The sequence below is a fragment of the Mustela putorius genome, unplaced genomic scaffold (genome assembly GCF_011764305.1).
Source record: "Mustela putorius furo isolate JIRA1106 unplaced genomic scaffold, ASM1176430v1.1 tig00003834_pilon_pilon_pilon, whole genome shotgun sequence".
Taxonomy (NCBI): domain Eukaryota; kingdom Metazoa; phylum Chordata; class Mammalia; order Carnivora; family Mustelidae; genus Mustela; species Mustela putorius.
Window position 1 is genome coordinate 5,657,610 of NW_025421987.1, and position 24,854 is coordinate 5,682,463.

Below are 24,854 nucleotides of genomic sequence, written 5' to 3' on the forward strand. Positions count from 1 at the left end.
TGGAATCTAATGAAAGCATATCCAGTATAGTTACAGCATTTTTCAGGTGCCAACTCATTTACTCATCACAACAACCCTATAAGAAAGTACCTCTATTATCTTCATTTAAATGATTAAGGAAATTGAGACAGAGAGATTTTTTTTAATTGCTCAGAGCATACACTAGTAAAAAGAAGACTCTCAATTTGAACTCAGACCTTCTGTCTCCAATATCCCAACTCTTCACCTTGACTGTTTACTACCTTTCTGCCTTAATCTTTATGAAACTTAATTTTTTTTTCATCTATAAAATGTTACTGTTTCCTATGTGAAGATTGTTCTAGGAATCAAGAGATAATGCTTACAAAAGCATATTGGGAACTGCCTAGCACTAGAGAAATGTCAGTTCATATTATAAAATTATAAACTACATTAAAGTTTTATCAGCTATGAATCTTGTAATTGAGTTACTACAAAATTTAATCAACGTGTTTCAGCCAATATGATCTCAAAAAACTAGATACAAGAGTCAATTCATGTCAGGAAGCAGCTTTTAATCTAAACTAAGATAAATAATTCTGGTGTATAAAATCTGTCTTTTTTCAATAATGATGATGATGACTAAGATAAAATTAACTTACATTTCAATATCACTTTAAACTTTCAAAATTATTAAAAAAAAACTTTCAAAATTATTTTATATTTTTTACTTTGTTAGCATATTTCGATGCCTTAGAAAATGGATTACATTTCTTTTTTTCCTTGTTAATGTTAATCCATTGCTACGGGGCAAGTTTTAATAATAAGTCCTCTGGATGACAAAGCTTTATGTAGTTCACCATGGAGCTCTCAAAAATGGTAAATAGGGAATATTTATTCAGATCCGTTTTTGAATGTCTTTCTTTTACTGCTCTTGACAACTGACTAACATCTTAGAATTTCCCAATATTACATGCAAATGAAATTAAAACAAAATATTCACTATAAATATCGACTTACACATTGGCACCCAATTCTTTATTGCTAATATGAAATAAAATTCCCCAATTCCTAATGGTTCATATAAAATAAAATTTCTCTAATGTATGTTCATTCATGCATTTACTCATTTCTTCTAAGTTTAGCACTTTCAGGTGATCTTTATGTATTTAGGTGTTTTAATTCATGTTTATTTTTATTTATATTGGTGTATACTTTACAACTGGGCAATGCTAATGGAAGAAGGTCTTCAATATTGCTAAATGTTATGATCTAGTTTGCCAACTCTAAATCTTATATTCATAATTAATATTTGTAACTATCCAAATATCACACAATTCTATATAGCCTTACATGATTTAAAGAAGATTTGGGGTTGAAGAAAAATTTTTTGGCCTGAATCATATAATGGATAATTTACTTTACTAATGTAATGTCTTTATGGAATTTGTAAAAACATTCTAATGAGGTCACTACCAAGAAGTACATTCCATTTATGTAAATCTTAGAGGAAATCCAGAGAAGGGAATCAGAAAACTGGAGAATGTGAGCAAAGAATATATTAGGATGTATACACCCAGGCAACAACAATACCAAAGCTAGAAATTAAATGTATATGTTCTGGATTTACACAGTGATAAATTTGATCTCCATAGATACCCTTAGCAATTCTAAAGTAGTTTACCTAAGCCAATTTCTTATTGCCAATATTATTTCTCAGAAATAACCTCTTTAAACATTTACATAAGTCACAGAGGTTTGTTTTACGAGAACACATAATCAGGCAATATAAAATGTTACATAAAATGTAAAAAAAAAATAATTGTTTTTTAGTAGTGTGTTAATAAGCCACAGCAGAGCAATTCTTTTATCATATCTTAAAATTAAACAGATACAACTATAGCTGATGATTTATATTTCCCTTATTTGACTTTTTATACATATGCAATATTATTTTTAAGCTCATTTGTATTCACGTGAATCGGATTGCAATTTAAAGTCTGGAAGGTTTGATTTCATTAAACGTTTTTGCCTCAGTCAAAAAGTCTGTATACACATGAATGTTTTAAAACTGGTATCCATTTCTTTTAAGACCTTCAATGCTACATTCTTAACTATAATGGCAAGGAAGATATACAATGGGGTCTAACATATAATTTTGTGAAAGGGTTTATTGATTAATCTGAACTTAGTAGGAACCAGAGTCCAGAATAAAACAAGTTTATTTTCTTATTTTTACTACTGTGTTTAATTCATACTATTCTGAATCTACATCCATTCTTCCTTGAAAAAAATCTTGGGAATATTTTGTGGATAATTTGCATTACAATTTGCAGTTGAGTCTAGTACTTTCATCTCTTCTAGCTGGGCTTGACTCAGGCTCAAAATATGCACTGGTAGAGAAAGAGTAAGAGTACTTAGTCACTTCCTTCCACAATTCATACCTCGAGTTCCTTTTCCCCAGTTACTATACAGGCTCAAGAATACAGAAGAGAAATGGAGAGCTTAGGGTGTGGAGAGGATCTTTCTTACTTAGGTCAGCTGTAACTTACCATGGTGACATTTCTCATGGGATGCTTTTGTGAGCCCTTATGGTCATGACTGTTCCTTTCAAAACGAAACACCCCAGGTTACTATCTCTAGTGTCCAATCTGGAGGTTCAGAATATTGGCACATTTACCAATGTGGGCACATTTACCATGGTTTTCAGATATGAGACCTCATTCAAAATTCTAGATCACCAGGAAAAGTCACACTTGACATCCTGTTATATATACTATTATATAAGTTTCTATTTGAATAAACTGTATTTGGGATGCTCCCAAAAACATCACTTTTAAAGAAAACATTTAGAGATTTCATTCTAGCTGAAAGAGAATTCGAGTCAAGATGGCCCACAATTCATACTTGGATATATTTCTACCACTTCAAATTCATAGTAAGGTAAGGAAAGTATAGGAAGAAAAAAAATCCAGCAGACAAAGATAGGCTCAAATGGGATGAAATCTCAATGAACAAAAGCCAGAAGAGGAACACACATCAGCAAGTTGTGGTTAAAAGTTTGAGTCCATAGTTTGAAAGTGATCAGAGTGATGCTATAGTCAGCTCCTGATGGCAGAAAAAATGTCCACATGATTGGAGGACCAAAGACAGCCATGCCCTCTGTTTGAAATCAGGGAATAAGGTAAATAAAGCTCACTTATTGAATGAAAGGTTGAACAAGAACATGGAACAACAACAAAACAAGGCAATCAGAGCTGAAGCTGTCAGGGAGTTAGCTTTACAGACAGATAGGGCTGAAGTTAAAGGGAATACAGAAAGTTTTTCAATCAGAAATTAAACCAAACTGTCAATGGTTATATGGCTAAGAAAAGATAATGGGTTTCCAACCTCAATGCAGAAATGGGATATGGGAGGCAACTGCAAACATGCTGACAGGAAGCTGACGAGAGAGAATGGGAGACATGGGGAGGAAAATCCCATAACTTGGTTCTGACTCAGAACGAGTTTACAAAACTAAATACCTAAACTAAATACCTAGACAAATATAAAATAGAAAAAACAACACCCTCAAAATTGGTATTTTAATTCATTCACTTGTGATTTAATCGATCTTACACAACAACCTAACAAAGACTAATAATAAGTATGCGCGGTAATAATGTCCACTTAAAAAGAACGTATCTTAAAGATATATACAAAAATAGACTTACATGAAAAATAATTAAAACCATAGTAATTAAATTCTACAACCAATAAAATGGAAACCTCAATAGATAGGAAATATTCTAGGTTAAAGAAAGAAATAGTGAACTGGATAATACCCAACAAGTCACCCAGTTTTACAGGTAGATTTTACTAACTCTTCCAAAGAACACATGTCCTGTAATGTTCACAAAATGCTTCATAGAAAAAAAAATAGAAAGCTACCCACTTCTCCTTATAAAGTTAATATAATTTTGATAATAAGATTAATAAGAATAGTACAATTAAAAATTGTAGTCTTATCTTGTAAGCATAGGTGAAGCATCTTAAAATATCAATGATCAAAATAAAAACATAAATTAATATGGTTTTGAAATATAATCAATGTATTAAAAAGTAAATTACCCTATAAATATATTATATAAATATAATATATAAATTACCTTATAAATAAATAATACTTCTGTATCAGATAGTCCAATCTTATAATTTATAAATGAGCAGATTGCAGGAGTTAAACTTATCCAATTACCACAAGAGAGGGGTGATTAGATATTCATTTATTGAAAAACAAACAAAAACCCAAAAAATGTTAAACTGTGAATCATAAGACATGCCCTTAAATTTCTTTTCTTGCAACCCCCCCAAATGCTCTCCTTGTCCTTTTTGTCAGCTTAAATTTCTCTATGGAACTTATAGCCGTACAATGTACTATATATTTTACTTCATGTACATCTGCCTTTTTCTAGTACAATGTAAACTTCAGGGTGGCAGAATCTTTGTTCTGTTCATTGTTGTGTATTTAACATCCAGAAGTTTCTCTAGGATCTATTAGTTCTCTCTTCCTGAGCCAGTTGTCACTCATACTTATATTCAATAAGATAGTGAAACTCCCAAGAGTGATTTGAGGGTCCCTGCTTCTTGTCAATCTTTTTTGTTACCTTTATGAGACAAAGTGAAGGTATAAAAATTAAATAAGACTCTAGAAACATTAGAACAAAGTAGCTTTTAAATCTATGAAATAAAACAGTAAGTGGGGGATTGAATCTTCAACATCTTATTTTATTTTCTCAAGAAATGTAATTTTATTATGTTTTCTAAAAATATTAGTGTGCAAAGATTAAAAATTCTTTTAAAAGTCTCCTTCACCACCAGTAATTTAAGAAGTACTACAATAGAGAACTTACCAGATTGCCTTATCTTTCTTCTCTTGACTTCCCAACTAGACTTAGTTCTTTAGCAAAAGTAGTATCTTTTGTTTTCTGTAGTATGTAATACATATTTGTGAAAGCATGAATGGGGTTGATTTCCAGTTTCTTTTATTTCCACATTATTAATATAAAGTATAATATATCCATCTCATGGACTTTTAGCTAAAAAATATAGATGTGAAACACTTCAGTGTGGTTTGGATTCTATTGCACTTCATTGTATGACCAAGAGGAAGCTGGTGTCACTATTAGGATTAGGAGCAATTGTATTTTACAGGGAAATATGATTAATGGACTTTATAATTTCATTGAAATAATATACTACTTTAAAAGTAGAGATTGAGAGGGTTGTGAAGAATCTGGTAAAGTTATCATATAAAGCATGACTTAAGTAAATACTGGAGTCCACACATGAAAATGTAAGGCACAGTAACATAACTGTTTTTAGATATGAAGAAGGTTTTGTTTAACTATAGGAACGGATTTTAGGTCATCATACAAATTAAATTTCAAAAGTTATAAGGGTTGCCTTGTGAAGTAGAGAGTTCTTAGTATTAGTAATACCAAACATAATCTGGAAGCCCGTCTGCCTTTTGGTAAAAGATCAGACTAGAAGTTAGTTAAGGTATTTCAAGTCTAAGCTGTTAGGATTCGATGAATGAGATAGGAACTGACTGAATGCCCATGGATGAGTTGGATGACAGCTAAAATTTGGTATCTGTTTACATTAAAAATCAACATGGTGCCAACAATTTGAAATAAGGTGGAGATAAGAGAAGGCAGCTGAAATTTATTAAGATTCTACACTACCACTCATTGTGATAGTTTTCTAGAATCTTCATTTTTAGTAGTACAACAATGTAGCCTTTCTATTTTCTACTTGATGAAACTAAGGCTCAGAGAAGTCGAATTACTTGGGTGTCTACAGCAGGTAAATGGAAAGGTTAAAACTGAATCTGTCTATCCACAGCGAATTTGAATGCTAAATTGAAGTTCTTTTCACAAAACCAAGCTGTCCCCATACTCAAGATTTCTCTAGATCCATAAAAATTATATTTTTCCCCCAAATGATTTAAACTAAAGGTCATAAAAATACTATGACCAAAACCATCCAATATTTAATGGTATTAGTAGCCACTGTAAAAATTCCAAACCAGATTACTATAGCAACATTCAGGAAAATGTTTAAAATTTATAAAAGTGTCTTGTCTTATAAAGAAAATCCAACAATATCTTTACATGTACCTCATGTGTTCTAAATTAAGGATTAAGTGTTTTTTTTTTTTTTTTTAAAGATTTTATTTACTTATTTGACAGGCAGAGATCACAAGTAGGCAGAGAGGCAGGCAGAGAGAGGAGAGGAAGCAGGCTCCCCGCGGAGCAGAGAGCCCGATGCGGGGCTCGATCCTGGAACACTGAGATCATGACCTGAGTCGAAGGCAGAGGCTTTAACCCACTGAGCCACCCAGGCGCCCCAAGGATTAAGTTTTTAACATCAAGCACCTCGAACTGAATTTGTCTGATATGGAAGTCACAAAAAGAGAACACAAGTGGAGGCAACACAATGCAGGGGGAGCCTGGGTTTGGACAAACTCTTGAATTAATCATGTGATAGCCAAAGGAAGATGTGGGATAGAAGAAAAATTTCAACTGTGCAGCAAAGCTACTGCATTTTCTTATGGAAATGTGTAACTAAGCAAATTGACAAAAAGGGCCAAGACAGTGACAGAGCGTGAATGATCTCAAGCCCAAGATCATATAAGAGAGGAATTCATTTTACAATACAATTTAAAATATAAAATTTCAAACTACTCACATAGATAATCCATTTCTAACCTGGGAAAACTAAAATCTAAGCTTGAACTTCAAGCTCCTGAATGCAACCACCACTGGACTCTGCATACCAACTTGAGTTTATTGGACGTGTATGAAGTGACCTCCAAATGATGCCTTCAGGAAATTCATGTCAATAATGAAGCTTCGTTCTAAGCATTATTTATAAAGAAATAACTGAAAAATCAGCAAGCCATTTATGGAATAAGAAAATTAATAATTTCTTAAGAGAAGAGGAACCTCAATGATATTCTAGCTTTCTCTGGGGCTCTAGAATTAGATACATCCTCCTGAATGGTAGCTTGTTTTCTTTCTATTACAGAAAATCCATACTGCAACTATGAAATTATCTATTTGTTTTTTTCTTAGTCCTTAGCTAAGTCATACAAATAAACATTAATGAATTTATTCCTATGCTTTAGCTGAAAATACAATTAATTTTATTAAAATATTTGTTATGATTTTCTGTAACTTTTTAAAGAAAAAACCAATAACAAATAGAGTGATTTTACCATGATTATTACCTTCTATAAGGTACAATTTAGTTCTATTTACCATAAAGTGCTCCCCAAGCAGAATTTACCGTATATTTAATGTCAGTATAAATATTAAAGGCAAACTCAATTTCCCAGCTTTTTCTGCACGAGACTGAAAGTCAAAATTTCTGGGGAAAGATAAATGGCCTGGTGTCTTTGATAAACAGAAACAGGAAAAAATAAGGCATTTATGGCATACCATATTTGGAAATACTTGACTAAGGAAAACCAAAAACCATATGGTACACACACACACACACACAAAAGCCCTTCTCTTGTCTCTGAAATGATGCAAATTAAAAATGATGTCCATGTGTATGCAAAAACTGCCTTACTACCATGTATTTTCAGATTCCTAAAAGTGCATGCAAAAACATTTTTTGGCCTTCATATTAAACAAAAAATACACCAGTAAAATTATGGAGTCCATCAAGTAACTTGTCAAGGAATAATATTTTGCTATCATTTCATGTATTTGTAAAACTAAGCACCAGTTTTCTGCAGATGGCATGCCTTTGATGCAACACTAATAGCAAACATCATAGTGGTTACAGTGAGAAACCTCTCATGGTATTAATCAAAATAATTTTTAAAATGTCATTTTTGACAAGCTGAATTGATTCCTTTTCAATAAACATCAATATTTATTAAATAGGAATGAAGCATATTTATCTTATAGAAGTTCCCGTTAATATCTACATGAAACGTTTTCTTCTATTTTCAAATGGAGTCAAAATAGTAATTATATAATCCAAATTTGGAATTGCTTACTTAATAATTCATAAAGAAATTTTTATGTTCCTTTAGTCAATTTATTGCGGAGATATTAATTAGCTTTTAAATATAATTTCTATATCACACTGATAGACTGATTAAGTTATTGGTAGGTGATCATCTTGTCAGGAAGGCTTTGTTCATAGTTAAAATTTTATGTAAAAAATGTGAGATAAAGATATTTTTTGATCATAGAGGACAAGAATCATTAGTAAAACAGGACATGAAGAAAAAATGTGTTTTCCCTGATTATTGTTTTTTATTGCTATTTATTTGGGTTGAAAAGCTCTTCTAGTCTTGTGACTTCCAGACTTTTAAAAAAATCACAGAAATCTTAAGACATATACTATCTAAAGCCACACTGTCCAATAGAACTTTCTGGGCTGGCGGAAATATTCTACAGTTTTTTAACATCTAATAAGACAGTCAAAAGCCCCATGTGTCTTTTGAACATTTGAGATGTGGGGAATACAACTGAGAAACTGAATTTTACACTTTCTTTAAATTTAGTCAATTTAAATGTGAATAGTCACAAGAGCCTAGTATTATAGAGTGTGAGTTATAAAGCCCTCTGTCCATGTCCTTTTGGTTCCAGATTTCTAGTATTTCCAAGAAACTGGTCAGGAAGAGTGAATCTAGTAGCTCTAGAACAATACTTTTCTATCTTAGAAACCTGATGAAACTGACCCTCCCATTACAATTCCAGATGACACTGATAGAGCTCAAGATCCTGACAGAAAAGTACATTACAGACTGGGATACATCAAAATAAAATGGAACTTGGTAAGTTTGAGTTGCTCTAAAAATAGTACTCTCCCCACCCTACTCCCACCTAACCCCCCCCTCACCACCCCCAACACAAGCCCCACAAAACCAAAAGCCAAAACATTGCCAGACTCATCAACATCTCTAAGGCTTGTACCTCATGAACAATTTCAAGATCAACAGACCGGAACTGCCTTTCCTCCCTATCCACCTGGTTGGGAGGTTCCGCTCTAAGCTCACAGAAATTCTTGGACTTGCTTTTCCGTGCTAACTGGCTATCAGTGTCTCCAGCTGGACTCTCAACTTTACCTCCAAATCCTTTTTGTAATTTCTTTTCCCCATGCTCAATAAGAAGATGACCTCTGACTTTGGCCTTCTTTTTAAAAATTTTTTTGCTTTTAAAATATCTGTCTGCCCATTTTATCTACTCTCACAGCCTTCATTGCTAAGTTTACATAGGTATATCTCCCTAATGTCCACTCCTACTCTTTCCTAAGTTCCAGTCCAGGATTTCTAGCTAACAGTTACATATTTCACCCTGAAAGCCTTGGCACCACTTCCAATTCAAGACATTTCAAATTGAACCTTTCTTCCTTCAAAAAACAATAATAGCAACCAAACCAAACCAAACCAAACAAAACAAAACAAAAAAAGAAAAAAAGAAAAAAAAAAAAAAACAAAAGAAACAGACCAAACATACAAAAAACAAAAAAACAAAAAAAAAACCCACCATCTTTTCACAGTCTCTACCCTATTTTGCTAATGATTCTAGTTATCCATGATCAAAATCCTTGTCTTTGACTATTTGTTTCATGCTCACAGTTTGAAGAATCAAAGTGGTTAAATTCAGACCTCAGATTCACCAGAGAGGGAAGCTGGATTTAACCCATTGTCTTACCTTTTACGGCTTGCATAAACTGGGATATATTATCCCAATTGTCTAAACGTTTACCACAAACAATGAAACTAAGAATAATTGACATTTGTAGAGTTAGTTCAAAGTACCTTATGTCTATTAATACATTAAGCCTTCACAACTCCATGGGGTAGATCTTATCATTATTTCTTTCCTATAGATGTGAAAACTGAAACACAGAGAGTTAAATAAGTTTCCAAAAGCCACAAAAGTACGTGGCTGGGATGCTCTCCCAGACATTGTGGCTCCAAGACTGTAACCACCATACACACTGTCTTCCTGATAATAATAGCTTATCTCATAGTATTGCTGTGAGGATAAAATTGAATGGAGTCTACAAAATACTTGTCAATATCAGTTGCTATTATCACTGTAAATTTCTAGATCGCCAAAGTCAGAAGTAACCTTTCCACTTTATGAATTCCTACAGCACTTACCCTTGGATCACATGGCTTATATACTGCCTTGCACTACATCACTTCACAATTATGTCTTCTTACACCATATAGATTATAAAAGTGCTTGAAGCTCGAGATAGCATATAAAATTATCACATGCTCAGTAACTATGAAAAGAATTAATGGATGTGAAGGACTTTTACAATTTGTTATTATAACCAGTATCTATTCCACAGTCTCTTAGATCCTAGACCTTGGTTGTCCTCCAGTTTATAGACGGATGGACTGCTCACTTCGGGAATTTGTGAGACCTTTGCCTGAGCCCATCCTCCCTCTATTGAAGTACTTCCCAGTTCCTGTTCACTCGCTTCTGAAGCAGGCTTATTCCTGTATTCTACGTGCTGTATGTACCTCAGCGTGGTCTCAGCTCAGTCTCAGCTCCCCAGCACGCCCAATCTCGCCTTACTGGCTCCAGAATGTGCTCAAGGACCTAGAGCTTAAACACAGATGTTAGGCTCAGAGGTTACACTCCCAATCACCTAGACTACAAAGAACATGTGTGGATTGACCAGGAAAACACTCACTTGGAATGTACTTTCCAATCCTTGCCAAATAGTCTGTGAAAATCAATAGGGAGGGGAGACATTCTTAAGTGTTAATTATGCTGCTTATTAGTACATAATATTCAAAATTCTCAAAAACTATAGACATAAAAAGATATCTCCGGTATAGGTTAAAAATGCTAGTTATGAAAGAATGCATACGACATGGGCCAACCGATATATACAAAGCTGTATATGCACAGAGAAAAATGTATGAAATTTTGTATACCAAAATGAGCATGATTGACAGAAATTATGAATCATTTCTCTATTTCTTGTCCAGCTGCATCTTCTATTTTTTTACCATAAACATTTACCATTCATACAACAAATACAACATTTAACAATCTATCAAGCAACAACATTTTCATTAACTCTTGCTATTGTTTCCATTGCCATAAAATTAGCAAACTATCTAGCAGCATTTTACATCAGTAATCTGAAGCAACAAATTTTGCTATACTTTTTTTCTTTTCTTTCCCTTTAGGATCTTACCTAACATCCATTTTCCAGGCAGTTTTTAATTGTTTTTTTCTTCCTGGTATCAGCTACACGGATCACTGATAATTTATAAGCTACTTTAAATGTATTCTACATTTCAAGGACATTTTTCCTGAATCTTTAACTATACATCTTTCTTAGCCAATTTTGCTGGTCCCTTGAGTTGTTGCTTAAAACAAGATTTGCTGTCCACATGCAAGTTTTTCATACCATCTATTCAGAAGACAGAGTACTCTCAAAGCTGGATAAGTCATTTGGGTTTTACATAGGTCCTTTTAAAGAACAAATTTGCCATTTCCTTTGGAGGAATAATAAAGTTTACGTGTCATGTAGCAATTAATAAATCAATATGACATGCCTTCCATATGTCCATACCAAAAAACATGTCTAACCCTATAAAGAAGTATGAAAACAAAATACATAAATTTTTAGACAATAAATGTGGTCTTTAAACCACTGCTTACCAGCATACTGTATTAACACAGCAATCCAGTTATACAATGTTCCTACCTAAAACCAAACAGGTCTGTCTTCTAAAGTGAAGTAATACTGATGACCAGAGTTTCAGCCCAGAGCACTGATCATCCACAAATAATTTTGGATGAGCTGTGAGAGTAAAAATCTGCCTGCACCTCCATAAAGCAAAACCTCAGTGAATAGAACCAAAAAAAAAAAAAAAAATCCAGAATAAGCAAGCAGGCAATGAGTATACCGCACAGACAGCTTTGTGTGAGGAAAAATATATGCATACGAAAAACATTTTAAATGAGATATTCAAAACTGTGTAAATACCGTTATGTCTCTTGTGGCGGCATTGTAAGAGGTTTGCAATTCAACTCTTGCTATCAGCTTCAGAACTGACTCTTTCTGATTTAGGGCTAAAAATGATTCTATCTAAATATTTGCAGAAGTTTCGAGTTTCTGCCCCTTAGGATTGCCGTAATGGAAGCTGCTCCAGAGAAGTATGACATTCCATTGATTGGAGCACCTGTGTCCAATAGGTTCTACCTAAAGAAACTTCTGTACAATACGCAGCAGGGAATGAGGAAGAGGTTAGACTTGGAATTAGAAGTCCTGATGTTCAGTCCTCGCTGTGTGACTTAGTAACCTTATGACTTTGCCAGTCACAGCTATGCTTTATTTTGGGAATGTGTTTTTTTTTTTAAAGATGTGTTTATTTATTTGAGAGATAAAAAGCGAGCAAGCAAGCATGGTGGGGAGGGGCAGAGAGAGAGAGAGAGAGAATCTTAAGCAGGCCCCACACCCAGTGTGGACCTGGACCCAGGGCTTGATCTTACCACCTTGAGATAATGACCTGAGCCAATATTGAGAGCCAGAATGTTAACCAGCTGAGCCACCCAGGTGCCCTTATTTGGGAATTTTTTAAATAATGTTTTGGAGGGGTTGATACGATGGTCAAGTGAAGATACATACAAAATCGTGCAGGAGGCTGAAAAGGCCATAAGGAAATATTTGGTGATATTGTTATTAACTCTCTCTCTCTGATAACAGGTATGGAGTGTGAAGGGCGGGAGAGAAACTTCTGGCTTTTATATTTGTGTTTAATCTCTTATAGCATTTATGTATCTTGGCCCTGAAGCTCATTTTTGTGACTCTGTATTTCATATATTTTTAGAACAGAGTTGAGTTGAATTTTTTACTTGCATCAAATTTATATCTCTGTTTCTTAAAAGCTCAAACAGAAACAATTACAATAGCAGAGAAAAATGATAAACACTCATCATTCAGAACTTACTATGTGTCTGGGATGATGGTGGGAACTTTTAATTCCCCTGTAATTCCTCACAATAACCAGATTTATAAACAGGAAACTGAGATATACTGAGGGCTAATTAATGTTGCCCAAGGGGATTCAGGTAAGTGTTTTCCTGCCTTACTTTCTACATTCTTTGGGTGTGATCGTATTCACTCTTACTCTTTATCATATCATACTGATGTTGAACTTTGCAGGTAAAAGCACCAAATCACTTTTTGTTTTGTTTTGTTTTTTCTTTATATATCTTAACGTGTGGCAAACACAAATTCAAACTCAAATTGAGAAGTCCAGGTATGAGAATAGATAATTTTTTTGATGAATTGCATGGTTTCCAAAATACACTTTATGCTGTATTATATCTGGGGGTTCATCATTTTTATAATTTTTAATGTTCTCAAATATACATAACATCATACAATTTATCATTTTAGCCATTTTAAGTGTACAGGTTTGTGACATTAAGCACATTTACACTGTTGTGCACCCATCACTACAATACCCAGAACGCTTTCATCATTCCAAACTGAAAATCTGTACCCATTGAATAATAACTCCTCATCTCCCCCCTCCCTGAGCCCAGGGTAACCACTGTTCTATTTTCTGTCTTTATTATTTGACTATTCCAGTTACCTCATACAACATCTATTCTTGAATGTCTGGTTTATTTCACTCGGCATAATGTCTTCAAGGATCATCCCTGCTCTAGCATGTATCAACATTTCATTCCTGTCATTCCTGTCTAAGGCTGAATAATATTCTAGCATTTGTATATACCACATTTTGCTTTTCCATTCATTCATTCAGCACCATACATCTGAGGGGCGTTCACCACAAAAATGGCTCTCACAAAGACTGCTGCAATCAGCTTAGGTAAGTAACTAACTACCTGTTCCAGCTCCTGTTTTCAGTTCTTACTCATGCATCCAGAATGTTAGCCTTCTTTTGACACAAAAGATCACATTATTATATCTTTGGGGACTAGAATTCAGTAATTCCTTGATTCTTTTATATAATATCAGCTTGAATTTCATCAGCCAATAAATACAGTTTAACAATTTAACTGCTTTCTGAATAACTACATTTTTTAACTGCTGAATAACTACATTTTTCTTGTGATTTAGAACATTTCTTATGATTTAGAACATTAAACTTTAAACTACATGGTAAGAAAAATTACTTTTCTTATAAAACTAGTTTAAAACTCATCTTTTATATACATGAGATGGTTGGAAAAATTTCAAATTCTTGAATTTTAGAGAAAGAATTTTCATAGTTAAAATGTGTTATTTCTTGCTTAATAGCATGTATAAATACTCATTAACATTAATTTAAGCTAATCATATCTGACCCTGACTCTAATCCATAATTTTAAAATATCAATTTTTATAATTCTTTATATACTTCTCTGCAGTTTACCAATAATACTTTATAAAAGCAAAAATAAGTATACTTCAGACAAAGCTTAAAACCTTAGGGTCAAAATTAAGAGATTCTTATTCATATAAGGAAAGGTAGTAACTTTACTCAAAAGAAAACAGAAATGATTTCATCCAAGTGGATTAAAGTTATCCTTTCATCCAATTATAATGCTAAAATTTTATTTATTGGAGCAAAACTATAAAAACATGAATCATTTCACATATTTTTATAATTCAGCATACAACTAAGGAATGTAGCATAGCTTATAAAATCATGTAAAAACATAGCATAAGAAAGACAGGACAGAAAATTCAACTACAGAAAACATGATTTGCTTTAATAACTTAGACAATAATCTTTATTTTTATGGCCTCTTTTCCCCACAACAGGCTTGTAACAGTATTAAATCTATCTAGAATCGATGCCTTTTTATGTCCTCACTCTTCATATGTGCTGCTGTGTGATATGGATTTGGTGCTGAATAAAAAATACATTTCCCAGATAAATAAACTATGGCACACCCAGACAGTGGAATATTACTCAACACTAAAGAAGAAATGTGCTATTAAGCCATAAAAAGACATGGAGGAAACTTAAATGTATATGACTCTGAAAGAAGCCAATCTGAAAAGGCTATATATATACTGTATGACTCCAGCTGAATGACATTTGGGAAGAGGCACAACTCTGGCAATAGCAGTAAGACCAGGGGTCTGAAAAGGCAAAGCACAGAGAATTTTTAGGGCAATGAAACTATTCCGTATGATACTCTAATGGTGCATTCATGTAATTATACATTTGTCCACATTCACAGAACATGGGGTGCCTGGGTGGCTCAGTCATTTAAGTCTCTGCCTTCGGTTCAGGTCATGATCCTGGGGCCCTGGGATCGAGCCCCACATCGGGCTCTCTGCTCAGCGGGAAGCCTGCTTCTCCCTCTCCCTCTCGCCTGCTTGTGTTCCTTCTCTTGCTTGGTCTCTCTCTGTTCAAATAAATGAATAAAATCTTAAAAAAAAAAAAAAAAGCAAATTTACAGAACCTAGTCAAGTGTAAGCCCTAACGTAGACTGTGGATTTGGGTTTAAAATGATGTGTCAGTGCAGGTTCCTCAGCTGTAACAAATGTACCTCTCTGGTGGGACTATGAGGCGTCTGTGGGGCGGGGGAGGGTGGGGGGGTGGGTGGAGGGGGGGATAGGAGGCATGTGGGAAATCTCCATACCTTCCTTTCAGTTTTTTTCTGCAACTAAAACTGCACTAAAAAATAAATTCATTCTGCTTCCATTCCAGACTTGGTTCCAGGTAATAGAAAAAGGTGAAAGTAAATAATCCCAATATTTCTTTAATGAGGGTATTTCTTTCTATTCCCCACACCTAAAGAGATTTCTTTACAGAGTAATCCACAAATTTCTTATTTGTTTTATCCTTCCATGAAACCCCAAGGTAACACCCTTCACAGATTTATATTAAGCTTTTTAATGGAAGTTTCAAAATTCTCTCCTCTTTGAACAAAATTTTCTACAGTGTGATTATAGTCATATGTGCATAAATTTACTCGGTGACACTTACTGGTCATACTAACGTGTATTGGCCACTACCTCTGAACATTATGCTGCATAATTTAAACATTTAGCTTTACCTAAAATTTTAGAAGTTTGCTCTTAACCTATAGAAAGGGAATTTCCTATGGCTCATTATGAGATTTTTTTTTTTAGCTCATTTATTCCTCGTGAAAACCATTGAATGCTGGCACGACTGCTATTTTATTTTACAGATTATGAAATTGAGGCTTAGAGACATGAACTGTGTATCTTGCCCGGGGGTTACATACACAGTAAGCAACAAAGCTAAGAAATGAGTGTAGCAATCTGACTCAGGAGGTCATTGGAAGAAATCCTTTGCTGCGCTATAGCAAGATGGTATATAGTGAAGTATATTTTGTGGGCGTTTTTCTTCATTTCTGAACTCCTTCCCTAGGATCATCTACTCAGAGGACATCACCACGCAAATGAGAACCTCATCACAAACAGCAACCCAAAGGTCACCTGCGAGCTTTTAGAAGTGCCAAATCTCGGGCATCCTAATACTGAGTCTTCACCTGCATTGTAATGAGATTTCCAGGTGACTCCTATGTCCCTTGAAGTTTGAGAAGAACTGACCTAAGGGATCTTAATTTTTTAAGACAACGAGAGGAAGCAAAACCCTTAATTCTACAGTCCAATAGGTATAAATAAATAAATAAATAAAGTGTACAAGTAATACAAATGTTCTGTTACCCCACTATGTCCAGTGGAAAATAACATTTTTATATGTAATTTGGTTCTACACGAAATGAATCTTACAAACATGTGCATCCCCTCTACCTTTTTTTCTCCCCACAAATCTCTCTAACTTATTCAGGGACTAGATGATATCTCTTATATTCCAATATCCACAAGAGCGTGTCTTTGTTTGATGTTTCACTTCCTGTAACACACGCAAAAGGTGGCCTTCCCTTTACTCCTAGAGCAGGAGGGCTTTGGATAGAATCCTTGACATGGTGACACGGAATATTTTCTCCCACTAGATGGCAGTAACAGCAATTTAATAATGCATTTTATGAAGCAATTGCCAGCTTGCCACATACAGACAATGACTCTTTGTGAGGCTTTCATGAATTGCTGGTTTTAATATAGGGAGCAAGGACTTAGTGACAAATTAGAGAACACTTTTCTCTATTGATGTCTATGTTTAAATTTCATTTTGCTTGCTTTCCAAAATTAAAAGCAGTCTTGTTTGCCCATCTCTTACCCTCAGCTATAAGAATCAGCTATTAAGAATAATTTTCACTTGTAAGAGTTTGAAAAAAACACAAGTGGTTGCTAAAAATAAGATACTTTGTTAACGTAACTGTCAATAAATTATTTCATTATTCCAGTTTGTGAAGAGATTTTTTCAATGTCTTCTCTATCAAAGACCGTGCATGTATGATTTCTAAGGGCAGAAATTTAAGATTTTCATGAGAAATCACATAAAATGATATTTTATTAACTTTCTCTAATATATTTTTAGAGATCACCACATATAAATACTATATACTTTAGAAGTTAAGCATTAGCAGCGAGGAGAAACTAGGTTTATAGTAAACAAATATCCGGATTTTATAAATGCAATTCTATTGACACTCTATTGAGTGTTTAAATATGACTTCTTGCATGCAGAATGTTTTCACATAAATATTTAAATATTTCTTAGAGAAAGGAAGAAGAGTATTAATCAAATATAAGTTCCTTTGGGGATATAATTAAGCAACTTCATTGTAATCTTGATGCTTCCAGGGAGTAGAAAAACAATACACTTTACTATTGATCAGGCTTGTCTTGTAATGATCTATGTTAAAACTGTAAAAGCCTTAGCCCAGTGCTTCTCATACTAACTATGGTGAAGAGCCAGACTATATATATATTTTTTTCCCAAATAATGATGAACTGATACTTCCAAATTCACAATAACAATAAATAACTAGAAAAATTAAATTTAAAAAACTAACAACCCCATTTTATAGAGTCAACAGATACAAAATAACTCTTCTAGCATTTTATAAAAATTGATAAATGCTTACTCTTAATTTTTATACTTCGGTTTTCTAATTGGTATCATAGCATTCTCAGAAGGATCTGGCCAGCCAAGCACACTCCATGTAATCCTGCTCTAGACTGCCTCCTCGCAAGTGAGCTCCATCTACTGGGAGTTTAGTAAGATTTTTAAGTAACCAAATGTAGTAAAAACCAAGACTAGTCGGAATTTACCATTGAAAATTTATAGGGAGGGGGCCCATTTGAAGACCAATCTGGGTGTCTTGTTTCGTTCGACAAAGGTAGACTATTTTGTTTTTCTTTTCATATTTGGTTCCTTGGTTCTGGCGGCATACTACAGTAATTTTGCATTGAGGTACTAGGTCATAGGAAGAATACTTCTATGTCACCACTGGATTTACGTGCAGCCCGAGATGGGGGTCTCACAATCTGATAATCCCTGACACAGGTAGATTCTTTCCTCCCTGGGGTTCACTTGAGCTGTCACCTAACCCAACCCCTCTCCAACCCCCGACTCTTGTCCTTTTTTCCCTCCCATATTCTCTTCCAGGGCCAGATCTAGACATTAAACAACACCAAGTTCTACGATGAGCAAGAAAAGCAGAACCCTTGTTTCTGCCTGCACGATGTGACAGCTTCTAGAAGTCGGCTGAACTGTGTCCACTCCTTTGGTAGCAGGCTGAAAGGCCAACAGCTCTCTATGGCAACATCTTTCAGAAGGCACTTTTGTGCAAGGCTGATGGCAAATGGGCTTGAATGCATGTTTTTATTTGTGAGGTTTCAGTTCTGTCGAGACATTGTCATATTAGCTTTCTAAAGACTGGTAATTTAATTTTAAGATCATTCCACAAAGATTTATGAAAGCATATCTATATCAATATTGATACATACAGTTTGGAGGTGCTTGGTGTATGTGAAATTAACTTTCGTGACGTAGGTTTTACATTTAAAATCCAAAATGAGTTTGGTGTCAGCTTTTATTAATCCATATATGTCAGCTAAGACTAGACTGAATTTCAGCATTAGAAGAGTTCAAAGTTGTCCTTAGATATGTAAATTCATTTATCATTAAATTGGAAATGTTTACTAAAAGACAAGCAGTCATGAGGTGAGAGTCTTCCAAAATGTTACTAATACCTTTTATGATTTTAAACACTTTATTCTTCTACTTTAGTATACAAAATATGGGATATGTTGAAATTATCCAGTTCGTTTACACACAAGACTGATGAAATTTCCAAGGTATATAAATTGGGTTGTCCAACCTAGATCTGAAAACTGGGACATTTTGTGTATACTATTTCTTCATTCACTTAATAGTCTGCTTTTGTTTATTTTGTTACTACATTAAACATGTATGTTATAAATATCAATCAGTATTTGAAACTCAACTTAAAATTAGCACTATTTGTCATTCTGTCATGCTACAAAGAAAACAACAGTCCCTCCCCGCTCAAAAAAACACAAAATACACACACACTCTACAAATAAAAAAACCCACTGATTTGTGTACCAAATAAGCCCTGTGGTATAGAGCAGTCCTCAGGAAACTAAAGAAGGAGTAAGTTGAAAAACAACTTACAATAGAACAGTTTTCAATAATATGCCCCTCTCTCTGTACCAGGGCATGGATTTCAGAGAGCGCGGTTACTGTGATGCATGGTTGTGTAGACATATGTACCATTCTTAGCAACGGAGACTGAAGCACTGAAAAAAATTCATACAAAATAATAATACACAGAAAAGTCATATCTAAGGATTAGCTAGAGCTTTAAAAAGTCAACCTAAAATGAATATTTATTTATTTATTTATTTGAGGATCAGATTTTCATAGGAATGGGGAAAGCTTGATTAGACCTCAATTTTAAAAATGTAAATAGAGGGGCACCTAGGTGGCTCAGTGGGTTAAACCTCTCCCTTCAGCTCAGGTCATGATCTCAGCATCCTGGGATGAGCCCTGCATAAGGCTCTCTGCTAGGCAGGGAGCCTGCTTCCCTGCCTCTCTGCCTACTTGTGATCTCTCTCTCTGTCAAATAAATAAATAAAATATTTTTAAAAACGTAAATAGAAATGTAAACGTAGGTTTATTTTAGCTGTTAGTTTTCTTTAAATTAGGTTATAACTTATGCCACAACTTGAGAATGAATAAAGCAGCGGATGTTACACATATTTTTCTTAAATGATTCTATGTAGTATTGCACACCCCCAAATCCTTAATGGTTGATTTTAGCAAGGGAAGAGGGTCATATTTGTAAAAGCATTTGAGGGGACCATCATTCTTCCTAAGGGCATCACTTTTCTTTACGTCTTTTGATAATGTTAATGATGATGATGCTAATAATGACAAAGAGGATGAAGATATTAGTATTGACAGGAAATTCACTATGTGCCTGTATTGTTTGAAAGGTCCTACACACAGACTATTCTGTTGTGAAGATTAAATAGATTATAAATCAAACATCATATATTCAAATCATTCTACTGAAAAGCACTTACAGGAGGGGCATCTGGGTGGCTTAGTCAGTTGAGTGTCTGCCTCTGTCTCAGGTCATGATCCCAAGATTATGATTCCAGGATCCTGGGATCAAGCCACATGTGAGGCTCCCCATACAGCGGGGAGCCTACTTCTCCCTTTCCTTCCTGCTCATGCTCTCTCTCGCTATCTCTATTGCCATCTCTGTCTCTCTCGCTTTCTTAAATAAATAAAATCTTGTAACAAAGGTAAATAAGGGCACCTATTGGATACAAGTCCAGTCTTCTGAAGTACTACTGTGAGTATTTTAAGTACTGTAAGTATTGTAAGTGCTGTAAGTACTGTATATATTGTAAGTATTGTATTGTACTGTAAGTATTGTTAAGTATTCAACTGATCTCCCACTTTTCTCTCAGGCTATTCTTTACACAACAAAGTGAACTCTTAAAACTCAAAATCAGTTGGTATCTTGGATCAATAGCCTGTGATGGATGCCTTCCCATTTGACTTAGAAAAAAAAGTCTAATATTTTGAACATGGCCAAGAAGAGCTTATATGACCTCGCCCCACCCTATTGGCCACTTCAGTATTACCAAATATGCCAGGTACCCTCTCCTTGGAAACTCAACTCGGGTTCTTCACCTTGCCAGGATATGCCTTCCTAGATATTAGTGCATAGCAAGTCACTTCTCAGATGATACTAACTCAGAAAAGCCTTTCCCAAACTAAGATAGATGATACTCTTCCCCTAATTTACCACTTGATTTTATTTTACTCCACACTATTCATCACTATCAAAAATAGTATGACATTATTTATTTATTTGGTTGTCGGTTAATGTCCACCTTTCCTCTCCCCCATCACCACCACAAGAATGTAAAAGCCTCACTTGTCAGGACTTGTATTCACTATGTACATAGTGAACACAGCAAATGTTTAATAGATAGTGGTAGATATTGAGTAATTCTTGAATTGAATCATTGAATCTTTCCTGTCAATTTTCTCTTCACGCATTAAGTAGGCTAAAACTGCCTGATCCCCAATGTTAACTCCCAATGTAGGCTCAATGCTAAAAATACATACTCTCACACAGAGACTTCAAACTAGTGAACTTGAAAACCTTTTTAAAAACAATGGGCAGAAGATATGAACAGACACTACTCCAAAGAAGACATACAAATGGCTAAAAGACACATGAAAAAATGTTCATCATCATTAGCCATCAGGGAGATTCAAATCAAAACTACATTGAGATACCACCTTACACCAGTTAGAATGGCCAAAAGGAACAAGATAGTAAACAACAAGTTTTGGAGAAAATGTAGAGAAAAGGGAACCTGCTTACACTGTTGGTGGGCATGTAAGATGGTACAACCACTTTGGAAAACAGTGTGGAGATTCCTTAAGAAATTAAAAATAGAGCTTCCCTATGGCCCTGTGATTGCACAACTGGGTATTTACCCCCAAGATACAGAAGTAGTGAAAAGAAGAGCCACCTGTACCCCAATGTTCATAACAAGAATGGCCACAGTTGCCAAACTGTGGAAAGAACCAACATGCCCTTCAACGGACGAATGGATAAAGAAGGTATGGTCCATATATACAATGGAGTATTACGCCTCCATCAAAAAGGATGAATACTCAACTTTTATATTAACATGTATGGCACTGGAAGAGATTATGAGATTATGCTGAGTGAAATAAGTCAAGCAGAGAAAGTCAATTGTATGTTTTCACTTACTTGCAGAGCATGAGAAATAACATGGAGGACATTGGGAGATGGAGAGGAGAAGTGAGATGTGGGAATCAGAGGGGGAGACAAACTATGAGAGATTGTGGACTCTGAGAAACAAACAGAGGATTTTGGAGGGAAGGGGGATGAGGGTTGGGTGAGGTCAGTGGTGGGTATTAAGGAGGGCATGTATTGCATGGAGCACTGGGTGTGGTGCATGAACAATGAATTTTGGAATACTGAAAAAAATAAAATTAAATTAAATATTAAAAAAAATAGAAGACATTTGCAGAACATAAAGGTGGGAAAGATTAGTGACCAGATTATATAATGAGGTTTAAAACTAATTATTTTAAAAATCCATTTTTAAAAAAATGGTGAAAGATGCAATTTAGACAGATGGAAATCTGTATGCTTAGTAAAGATAGAAAAGAAGTACTCAAGCTGAATAGAAATAGGAAAATTAAGGCCATGATGAGGTTCATTCTCAGGCACAACAGATTGGAAATTTTTTAAAAGTTCGGTAATACTGAGTATCAGTGATGATGTGGGCCAAAGAGAATTTTCATAATTGTTTCATTAAAAGTGGAAGCTGGTACAAAAAACAAAAAATAAGAAAATAAAAGCATGATCTAGCTTTGTCATACTGTTGTGTTAAAGTATACATTTCATAAAATAAAAAGATTGTACAGTCAAAAGTCAGATGCACCTATCAGTATGGAAGATATATCAGTATAATATATAGAATATATAAATATATAATAGATATATCAGTATATGTAATATATTTAAATAATGAATATTACATTATAACATTTTATATAATATATATGTATAGCTTTCTGATGACCAATACCATTGTAAACAAATTGCTTAATATTGTCATTAATGAATGTTATTTACCCTCAAATATGATTGTACTATGTTTATTTTCCTCAAATTATGTTCATTTGTAAAAGTCTATGGCTTAATTTATGTTTGCTCTTTTCATGCTGCCTAATCTTAAAAGAGAATCCTGAATACTTTCACCACTAAAGATAGTAAAACAGCAAATCCATCCTCTAATTCATTCCTTTCTACTGAAACACAATTTTATAATGTGATTCTTTTTTCATCAAACGCAGTGTCGGAAGAATGCAACCATTACCTTGTAGCAAAGCAGCATGTGTTCTACTGTAAGGATCAGATATTGTTGGGGATGGATGATCATACACCACAGATAGAGGAGTACAAGAACTCATGTTTACTGAATTATTATCCACTTCATAAATCTTGATATCTGTTCTAACATAGGACTCAGAGTCCTTTTCATGACTATCAGAGCTGGAATGAAAATATGCTTGAGATGTGCCATTCATGGCAATGTGGGTACTTTCTAATTTATGGCTGTAATAGACAAAGGACAGTGAACAACCAGATTTTTATTTTCTTTAATTAAAAGTTAGCGTGGCAAAGTATGGCATACTGTGCATATTAACCTGAAGGGATAGCTATAAAAAACAAACTGAAGAGTTATGCTCTTGGTATTTTGTTTATAAAAACAAACATCAAAAGCAAAAATACCTCTTTCTGACAAAAGAGATGTAAAAATATGCATCTGTGCTTTCTGAGGTGGGAGAAACTCATGTGAGTGAGGTAGAGCGGTGCCTGGTGTACCTGGACATGGTCTACCTCAGGGAAGGGGATGGACACCAGGAGTCTGTTGTGAGTTTTACAACATATTGCTTTTATAAATGACATATCAATATAATTATATATATTTAAATGTTTGTATATACTTATATAATTTACTTATATGTGCTTACATAATTTATTTAAATATATTACATATTATTATATACTCATATGGTATATTATTACATAGTTCTAAAACCTGTAATGATATATTACTATCTAACCACTTGATCTCTATGTATGTATGTATTTGTGGGTTGCACACACACACATACGTATTTTTAAATTCACCAGTTGTTTTGAATTTGACATTGTTTTTCTGTGTTTTATGACCGAGGCTTTGTTAAGTGCATTTTTGGGTAGAAATCTTATAAACAGAAAAGTCTATTTTCATGCCAGAAGAGGAAGTAAATCTGCTACATTAAAACAATACTTTATTAAAGTGTTGGTTAATAATTTAGCCAGAGCAGATATTTTAAATTATTCTAATGAAAAATGACCAAAGGTAAAATATTCTTCCAGTCTGCTGTGTAGGATGTATGTCCATTTCAGAAGAAAACATGTGGATGATCAAAATAGTTTATTATAAATATGAAATGTAGTAAGATTCATGGTTTGAAAGAGCAATGGCAATATTTAAATATGAAATGTTAGTGTATGATGTTGGATCATCTAACTCTAGTAAGGAAAGAAGGCTTCTTATCATACCTATCTCATTTGCTGTAATAAGCAGATGTTCTGACTGACAAAAGTTTAAATCCAACATAAACATTAATTATTTGCAGCACAGCAGAAGACATTATTGTTGCTCTAAAAACAGTTAAGTTCATAAGCCTTTGCTCCAAAAGGAAAGATTGTTTCAGAGGGGAAAAAAGGATATTGAATTAGAAGGGAAATACTTTGTTGACTTTTCTCAAAAATAGGACTGGACTACAGCCTGCCAAATCCAAAAATTATTGACTAGCAGAGTTTAGTTAAAAATATTTTGGCTTCATATAAAAATATATT